The following is a 9,480-nucleotide window of genomic DNA, read 5'->3' as shown; positions in this document are numbered from 1 at the left end:
ACTTCGGCCGCCGCGGAGGACCCGAGCCGCGCGCCGGGACGCGGAGGACCCCGCGGGGAGCGCGCAGGACCGCGAGCCTCCCGCGCCCGCCGCCCGGGGCCGGGGCCGGGGGCCGGGGACCGAGCGGCGCGGGACAGCGGCGGCGGAGGCGGCCGGGGACAGGATGCGGGGCTCGGGGCCCCCGGGCGGCGGCGCCCCCGGCACCCCCGGCGCCCCCGGCGCGCCCGCGTCCCTGGCCGGCTGCTGCTCCGCTCCGCGCAGGGCCCCCCTGTGCACGTGCCTCCTCCTGTGCGCCGCGCTCCGGACCCTCCTGGCCAGCCCCAGCAGCGAAGGTAGGGCGGGGGCGGGGGCGGGGGCGGGGGCGGGGACCGCGGCCCGGGGCGCGCCCCGCATCCGAATTCGCAGGTGTCCGCCGCGCGTGGCTGCGGGCGCCGGGGCCCGAGCTGGTGCGGACCCGGGCTGGGAAGTTGCAGGCGGGGGGAAGCGGGGTCCGACACCCGCGCCCCAAGGCGGGGCGCGGCTGCTGCGCACTTGAAGCGCGTGGGGAAGTGACATTTCGGGCTCGCAGGAGCGGGACCTGCGGGAGGCGCAGCGGCCGCGGGGTCGGGAGGGAGCGCGGGCCTCGCGGAACCGTTCGGTGAGGCCGGTGATGGGCCGCGCCGTGGCGGTGGCTGGCTGCTGCTTTTATTTTTTTATTTTATTTTATTTTTTTTTTTGGGGGGGGGGAGTGCCTTCTGGAAGCTGTTATTTAGGGCATCCCCAGCTGCTCTTCGGGGTGGGTGGGGAGAGCTGCTATTTGTCGAGGGAGGGGAACGGCGAAGGACAAGGACGGGAGGCGCCCCACGCTGCGGGGGGCCCTTCACTTCGGGGGCTCGTGGTCGCGCTGAGAAAGTGGAAGAAGGCGGGAAGGTGGGATGCGGGAGGCGGACGGGGCGGGGAGCGTTGCTGCCGGGAAGTTGCTGCGCAGACCCGCGGGGCTGCTGTCTCGGCCGGTGTCCGCGGGAGGGAGAAGCCCCGCGCCCCCCCCCCCCACCCCGTCCTGGAGCCCCCAGGCGTCCTCCCCACCCCCAATCCTGCGCTCCGGCCCGGGGGGGGGGGTCTCCGCGTGCCCCGGGCGGCAGAGCCGGCCCCGGGGGAGCAGCACCTGCGCGGCGCCCGCTGCTCCCGCGCCGAGCTCCGCGCCTGGGCCCGCCGCCCTCGCTCCCCCCGCCCCGGCCCCAACCCCCGGAGCGCGCCGGGTCCCTGCTCGCGAGCTCCTGCCTCGAGGATGGCGCTGGGGGCTGGGGGCTGTGGCATCTGACACGCGGGGCCGGGCTGCAAGAGGCGGTGGGCTCCCCCCGGCCCGGATGCTGGGGTCTCGCTCCGAGGCTCCGCGTGCCCCGAGGAGGCACAGGACGTGCACACAGCCTTGCACTCCCAGGGCTGGGGACGCTGGCCCGGAAAGATGAAGCCGCAGCCTTCGGGTCGCGCGTGTCCCCGTGACTCGCACGGGTGGTGGGGCTGCAGCAGGACGCGCCGAGCTGGTCCAGGAGCGCTGCCAGCCCCGGGGACCGCGTGGAAGCGGGGCCGACCCCCGGCCCCACCCCATGAACTTCCCTCTTGATCCTTACGCGTGGTCGTACGTCCGACCTAGACCCTGAGTAGCTCGCTCTGCCCGTGCATCCATCCGTCCGTCCATCCATCCATCCATCCATCCATCCATCCATCCATCCATCCACCTATCCAGGCATCGAGCCGTGGCATCGCCATCTCCCAGGCTGAACCCAAGCGATTTGCATTTTCCTCCCTTCCCCAGAAAGTTGAAAAAGTGTTTTAAGTCGTAGTCCTTGGATTAACCCCGCATGTTAGATTCATTATGCGAGAAGTCCGGAGGATTATGACACGGCTTGGAGTCCTTTTCTGAACTGTCCTCTTCCACCGGAAGGGGCATCTGGTTTAGACTGAAAGAGTAACAGTAATGGTAGTGCCATTCATCCTTTCCCAGGATGAATTTCCCGTTATATTTCAGTGTTTTTTTTTTTTTTCCCCCCAGGTGTGATGAGGGAAGGGGTTTATGTAGAGATGAAAGGGAGTAGAAGCTCTGGGTTAGGGAAGGGGAGAAAAATGAAGTCTCAGGGAGGGTGACGCCGAGTGGGCACAGGGGCCGAGACTGCGTCCAGGGCAAGAGGCAGGGGGAATTGAAGGGAAGCCAGGAAATAGCACCGGCCTCTTAAGGTGATGTAAGCAGAGCTCAAATCTTCTGGAAGGTAGACTGGTTGATATCACAGACCTAACAACCACAGGTTGTATCGTCCTTATGCCAGCTACTAGAACGCAGCACAACTTGGGCTGTAGCGAGGTGGGGCTAGCGGGGGTCTATCACTATTTCACACAGTAGGAAATAAAATCGTAATGATATCTATGACTTCGTCTCATTCATTCCATCTCTACCCAACAGTTTTCCACCTTCCCATTAGTATCCTCTCAGAGCATTGCTTCTGTTCTATAAAATTTATGCTCTCCCCTTCTTTTTTGTCTCTCCATGCAAGTATTATTATGAATCGAACAATAATATATTAAGATATTGATAGCAGTTTATTTATTTAAAGATTCCAACTGGAGTTTTTGTTTGTGATTATTTCTGGGAGGTCTTTGGAAGATCAGTGGCAGAAAGATTTGATGTATGCACTGCATCCATTAATAACTTGTTCTCTTATACTTTGTCTTCTGCAACCTATGGGTACTTAGTGATTTCTCAGACTATTTGTGTGTGTGTGTGTGTGTGTGTGTATAATATGTTATATATGTGTATGATATGAATGTTCCCTTTCTGTGAGAAAAAATTCAAGGCAGATAGAAATAAAGGTGAGTTTACATTCATAATTAGGATTCTAGGCATTTTTAAAATTTAACTTTGGTAGACACAAATAAACAGAACTGAACAGAAAAAGCCAAATATATATCTAGAATGTTAAATTGAGTTGGAATAAATGTTAGGATATGTTGGATAAAAGACAGTAAGAGGAAAATGTACTCTTTAGACTGAATTCTAAGATAAGATAAATATATCTTTAGTTGTCTTTTTACGTATATTTGGCATTAATTGCATGTGGAAGAAACCTTTGAAGTACAGTGTAATACGAAACAATTTTATTATAAAATAATCCAGAGGCATATTTAGCAAGAAACTTATCTCTAAGATTGATCAAGCAGGACAAACATTAGCAAGTATATCAACAAGTGAAAATGTTAATAGATTTAATAAGTAGAGAAAGCATGTCCACTGTTATGAATATTGGAGGTGGCCCTGAACTTATTCAGTAACTGCCACTTTTTGCTGTCTGGAGATATATTTGTAAACAAGCATTATTTGACAAGTGCTTTTCGCAGCAGGGATTCTTGGCCAATTACTGCTGAACAGCTCTGCATTGAAAATGATTCACCCGCAGTGAATCAAGCTTAATTCATTGAAGCTACAGTCAGTAATGTCCCAGTAAAGTGCTTCTGACAGTTGTCAGCAGTTTGTATTTGAAAAGTCCAGTTTCTTGTCTCTGAATGTTTTGTATGTTTCAGAAAGTGGGGTGGACGGGCTCTTGGGAGAAACACACACACACACACACACACACACACACACACACAGGGCGTAAAGAATTTTAGGCTAAACTGTTAAACAATCATAAAATTGTAGATGTTTTCAATGGGAAGAAAGGAAAAAAGAGTTGGTGTTAGAGTTTTTCTTGGTTTATAATAGGACCAGGCCCATAAAACAGATTAGAGGACATAATAGATTTGTAAAACTAAATGGCTTTGTTTTGTGGCCTTGTCATCCTGTTATAATTCATCTCCTTTTAGATAAAACGGCGGGACCCCACAGAAAAGGGACAGTAAAATCATTCCCTCGCCAGGACACTACTGAACAAAACAAGAGAGCAATTATCCTTATTTGAATCTTAGGTGATTGGGAGGAGAAGAAGCCATAAAGAGTTTGGTTTTTTGCTTCATAAACCATGAAAGGGGGGCAGAGGGTTGACTCTTTAATTTTAAGCTTTTTTTTTGAGGTAGACAAAGATCTTAGGTGTTAGGGTGACAGGTAAGAGGATTTCATTTCCTCATATAAGACAGAGAAAAGGGTGGACAATACCTGTATTTACAATGGAATTTTCTTTTTTTATTGAAAATATTCTTTTTGTAATATGACCAGTTATAAATATTATTAACTCTTTATTTCAGTCTACATAGGATATAAAAGAGCTTAATTTTTTTTATTTAGAAATGCATTACTGTACTTTCCATTATTTATACAATTAATACTCGTCTCTACAAAATGTGACCATTTAGACTATTTCTACATAAGATGTCAAAATAGGTGATACAGCTATTTATAGACAAACATCCCCAAACTATTTACTTAAATATTAGACTTTATTCAGTGTTGCTACTGTTGCGAAAATGACTATGCTTTAGTTATTTTCACTACATTTTTGCTAATTGACTTGACCACTTGAATCTCCTTTGTTTGGAGTGCTTTCTTATGTATTTGCTTGAATGAGTAATTAATTTCTCTTTCATTTGGAAGAAACCTTTCTACTTTTGACTATAAAAATAGACTATGATACTCATTATTATGTTGTATTAACTAACTATAGCTACTTTTACTTGTATGAGTAAAGCTTAATGTTCTTTTTTTAAAAATTGTGCTGCTAATATCTTAAAGATATAACTGCTGTAGAAAGTATTGGTGACTCTTTATATTTCATTTTTTGCATTTAAATTACCATATATATTTCATTTTACTAATGAGTAGTTTGAATTTAAATTAGCAGAGGTAACCTGATTATTGAAACACGATTGATGCCATTTTTGACCATCTTAGAGTAGTTTTACAATTGTTTTCATAAAGCATCAAAATTAACTGAAGTTTGAATATGCAGCCTTGCTTATTATAAACCATTAAAAATTGATTGCAGTATTTGTCCATTTTTCCTTTCCGGGAAGAATAAATTTTTACTATAAAAGCAATATGGAAGCTAAAAATGTAAATTATCAACTTAGACACTCAGAATGGTTCTTGCAGTTCTAGTATCTCTGGTGAGTATGTATTTATCTGTAGAGCAGAATAGATCCTACTGGTAGCTCTACTGGGTAAATACATGTTTTGTTATTTTGGCAAAATTTATATAATCAGTTGGTTAGGTAGTGATTTCTTCAAGGGAATTATCCTAGTCTACTGTATACATAAGCACACCTAATGGTATTTTAAATTCACATTAAAAATTTTATGCTATGTTTTATTCCAGACTAGGTGGTACACTTAACGTTTCTATGAGTGTCTACAAAGGTAGCTAAAAAATAAAAATGAGTTCTAAAGGCTTTGTAAATACAGATTCAAATGTTTCATATTTTTAAGAAGCTTTATATATATATATATCTTTAAAGTAATAAACACAATGTTTTTTATTCAGTAAAGAGGTATTTGTTATAAGAAATAGATAAGAAAATCTCAGATCTATTCATAATAATTTTTAAAGAACTATATAGCAATGAGAAAACTGGAAGATTTGCCAGTTATTCATGTGAAAGTCTTTTATTGGTTCTATTAAAAGTCTTTAAATTTAAAACTAAATGATTCATTGTTAAGTATTTGGTTTGAACTTCCAAAACAATTAGTATAAGTATTTAGAACAGTCTCCCTTTATCATATATTTACTTTTCTCTTTTTAGTTTCTGACTTTCCAGACATTTCTTTATACAGAGTTATTGAAATAGATTTGAAAGTGTTTGAACAAGTCAAAAAATTTACTTAGATGAAGAAAAAAAATGTTTAAAATTTTAAATTCAAATTTTAGAGAACAGTTCATTTTTGATAATACATTTATTAACATATGCAAGTATCATAATGAAGAGCTTTCCACAAAAGCGGTAAAATCAGTAATGCCATAAATTGTGCTATGAAATTATTGTTCATAAATCAAGGTACAAATAGATAGTGGCACAGGTATTCTTGAGTATTGAAAGCTGATTGGAATTTTCATCTTCTGATGCTATAAATTTCCACAGATATAGGATTTATTTATTCCATTTATTCTGATCACATAAAATCAAGAGGTGGCTCTAATTTAAAATTTATATTACAATAATAATAGAAAACAATGAAATGATTTAAAATGTAATTCTAATCAGTGCATTTCATGAGAAATAAAGATTTTTAAATTCCCTTTTAGCTTCTTTCATTATCATCTATAAAATTCTTACTTAATATAATCTGTTAGTGAAAGCAATAAATATTTAAAAAGGAAAGGCACTGTAAGGTACATAAGGATTTGTATGGTGTCTGGTGAAATGTGTGGTAATTTATAGTCTTGTTATTTTTTTTTTCGTTTTGTAAAAGCTTAAATCTTTCAACTATCTCTAATGAGAATCTCAGGTGTTACAAAGTCATAAAATAAAACTAATGTAGTAGGTGTACCACTTGGGGTTTTTGAAAACTCTCTGGTTTAGCATGATGACATTTATTAGCTGTCTTAGTGTGAATATAATTTTTAAATGTTTTTTTTTTTTTATCTTTAGTGATTTAAAGAAACCCTAAGAAGCTATTTCTACTATTTAGAAATTGCTGGAAATTTCTTTTTGAAAATGTGTGTCAATTTCGCCTTTAGAACACCATTTATAATGTACTGCAGTTAAGGAAAACCTAGTAGGTTCTGTTTGTAATCAAGGTTTATTCCAGCTCTTCTTTTCCTGTAAGAACTACAGTCTTTAGTCTCTGATCAGCTTATGGGTTACTTTATTAGTATCATTTACATTGTTTCATAAACTATTGGAGAAGATACAAAATTTTGTTGGTCAAAAGTCAACCCTAGGACATGCATTCTTTCCTCATGTGTTCATGGCTTTAATTGTGGTATATTTGTTAAGCAGAGTGTAGTAATTTGACCAGGTGATGGTGCAGGTGCACATGGACACATTTGGGGGTGTAGAGAAAGATCACAGTGAGGCTGAAACAAAGAGTAAGGAGGAGTGTCAAGGTGGTATCACTGTGACCTTGATATTAATAAAAGTGCTTAGGTTTTATTTTGTATATTATTTTTAAAAATACCATTACCCTTCTCCCCCACACACATATTCTAATTTTATATTTTTTACTTTTACTCTGAGGATATAAATCATAACCTAATGAAAAAAAAACCTCTTTAGTTAATTTTGACATCAGTTTAGTTTTCTTTTTTTTTTTTTATTCTTCTGTTTCTCTGTAAACTCTACTGTTTTGTTGAGTCATGCCAAATACTTGTGGTGTTAGACACCCCGCAGATTAAATAATTGGGATTAAAGTGTCTGTGATGATTCTAATTCTGTTTTAGTTACTGGACTATTGCCCAGGCCATCTTCTCCATCCATCACACATGTCTTCGGTTCCAACTAAACTGGGCCCATAACTCTGTTAAGTAAATGATTCTGGTTAAAAAAAAAAAAAATCAAAAAGCCAAAACCTGAGGGTTGAAATATTTTGCATATGCTTTGTGAGAAAATGTTCCTACTTGGAAACATGTTTCGGGCTAAGTATTGGAAGATTTAGAGAAAATACAGTCTGTTCTTTTACTGAGAAATGGGTTGTGTCTTTTTTTTTTCTCTTATAATAATGTCACACTCTTATTTTTATCTGCCACATCTCTGTTCCCCTATCCCCCTTCTTCCTTCAAACCCTCCTTTCTTCCTTCACTTCCTTTCTCTCTCTCTCCAATCCTCCTTCCTCTCACCTTTCCTATCAGACACTCCATTCATATAAAGTCAAAGCAAGATAAGAGGATACTAGCTCATGCCTGTTATGTTCCAACACCCCCAAGGAAGTCATGATGTCAAACTGGGTGACAAGCAAGTGTCTTCTGTTAAATTAATCATGGGACTCAGTCTCTAAATGGAAAGAGCATATCGTGTCAAACTAAGTCATACATTGTTTATTTAATTCATACATCAGAAATACAAGAATTTAAGCTGTCTCTCTGAGTTTTGTGTTTCTTATAAGATAGCTCACTTATTTTCTTTGCACTGGCTGTAACTTCCTATTCCAAGATGCTTGTTAATGTCTTTTCTGTGGAAAGACAAACTCAGCAGGTAGATCCGGCTGGCACTGGTTTAGCCCAGCAGTCCTCAGCAGGAGCTTTCTCTGTGAGCCAAATTCTGGCTTTCACCCAGAGTCCTCCCTTGCCTTGTGTGCTCTCTGAACAGGTGAGGCTGGCCACCTGGTCTTGTGGAAGATAGCAGTGGACTCTTTTCTCCCTCAAGAGTTTTAATCTGGGCAGTGTAATGACCCTCCTACAAAAGTATACAACTAGCCCTCTGAGAAAAGCAGAAAATACTTGGAAACTGCTGTGTCTGAAGGATTTGAACCATGTCCAGTTTCAAACTATCATATATGATTTCTCTGGAACGAGGAGCAAGGCAATAATAACAGTAATAACAATAGAACTAATTAATCTTACAGAATTGGAGTCACTTTTTTTGATTTAAGCTTATGAAACAAAAATAAAAAAATGATTAAATGTTATACAATTACAGAAAAATAAGCAAATACAGAAACTTTGACTTTGAAATTCAAAAAAAAAACACTAGTCTTGTTTTTGTTTTTTTTTGTTTGTTTTTGTTTTGTTTTTGGCTGATATCCATTGCTTCCCAACCCTAATTTCTAAGTTCTGAGGACCCTCATTTAGGTTTTTTTTTTTTTTTTTTTTTTTGCTTCAGTTCATTTATTTGTAATTTGGTCCTGCCTACTTTACATGATTGTTGTAGAGAACAAACAAGATGAAACAACTTTCTAGTTAGTAGAACAGTTTGTAAATGAAAGTTTTGGGAGTGTGTCTGGTTAATACTCTGCATAGTGCATGCATGTTAACACCGTACTTCCTGGGTAAGGATCAGGATACCTGAGGGCATTGTGTGCAACAGTTTTGTTTTTAAACTTATGAGAGGAAACTTTGTTAAGAAAAGGAATATAAAAATATCTTACTTCTGCAAATCTAACAAATTATGGATTTAATGAACACTTCATCAATGCCTTAATACCATGTCCTTGAAGGCCCTGTAGTTTGATTTTAGTTAACTTCACAAAATTATACTTCTTACTGGATAGTGTAGAATGGGGAGATATAAAGCCCATGAAATGAGCTCTATCATGGATTAGTAGTATGGTGCTGAACCATCTACCTCAGATTCCACATAGTTGAAATGTTAACACACACTCATAGAGTTGTTGCAAAAATAAAGTAAAAATATATATATGTTGTTTAATAAAATTCCTAGAGCAAAGCAGGTAGACAACAGATGTAAGTTCCCGTATTTCCCCCACTACTAAATATAGGCTCTTTGAGGGAAGATTTCACAATCACAGGTCATCATATCCCTTGCACTGGATGATTAAAGGGAAATTGGGACAGGAAAACAATCTAAAAAAAGAATTGCATGTGCAAATTTTCCATAGAGCTATCTAAAATAAAATTCAATGACATG

The 9,480-nt window shown here is 41.1% G+C and overlaps 1 protein-coding gene across 4 annotated transcripts in view; it reads left to right on the top strand.

Moving 5' to 3' along the window:
* The first annotated feature begins 211 nt into the window (after window positions 1–211).
* Window positions 212–9,480, top strand: part of EPHA5 (EPH receptor A5) — a 345,340-nt gene continuing 336,071 nt past the window's right edge. For all 4 annotated transcript variants that reach the window (XM_038556196.1, XM_038556194.1, XM_038556195.1 and 1 more), the window contains exon 1: window positions 212–332. The gene's annotated coding sequence lies outside the window, so the exon portion shown is untranslated. The remainder of the gene's footprint in view (window positions 333–9,480) is intronic.

The sequence above is a fragment of the Canis lupus genome, chromosome 13, assembly GCF_011100685.1.
Source record: "Canis lupus familiaris isolate Mischka breed German Shepherd chromosome 13, alternate assembly UU_Cfam_GSD_1.0, whole genome shotgun sequence".
Taxonomy (NCBI): domain Eukaryota; kingdom Metazoa; phylum Chordata; class Mammalia; order Carnivora; family Canidae; genus Canis; species Canis lupus.
The sequence above is the reverse complement of the archived record's forward strand: the minus strand, read 5'-3'. Positions and strand labels throughout refer to the sequence as shown.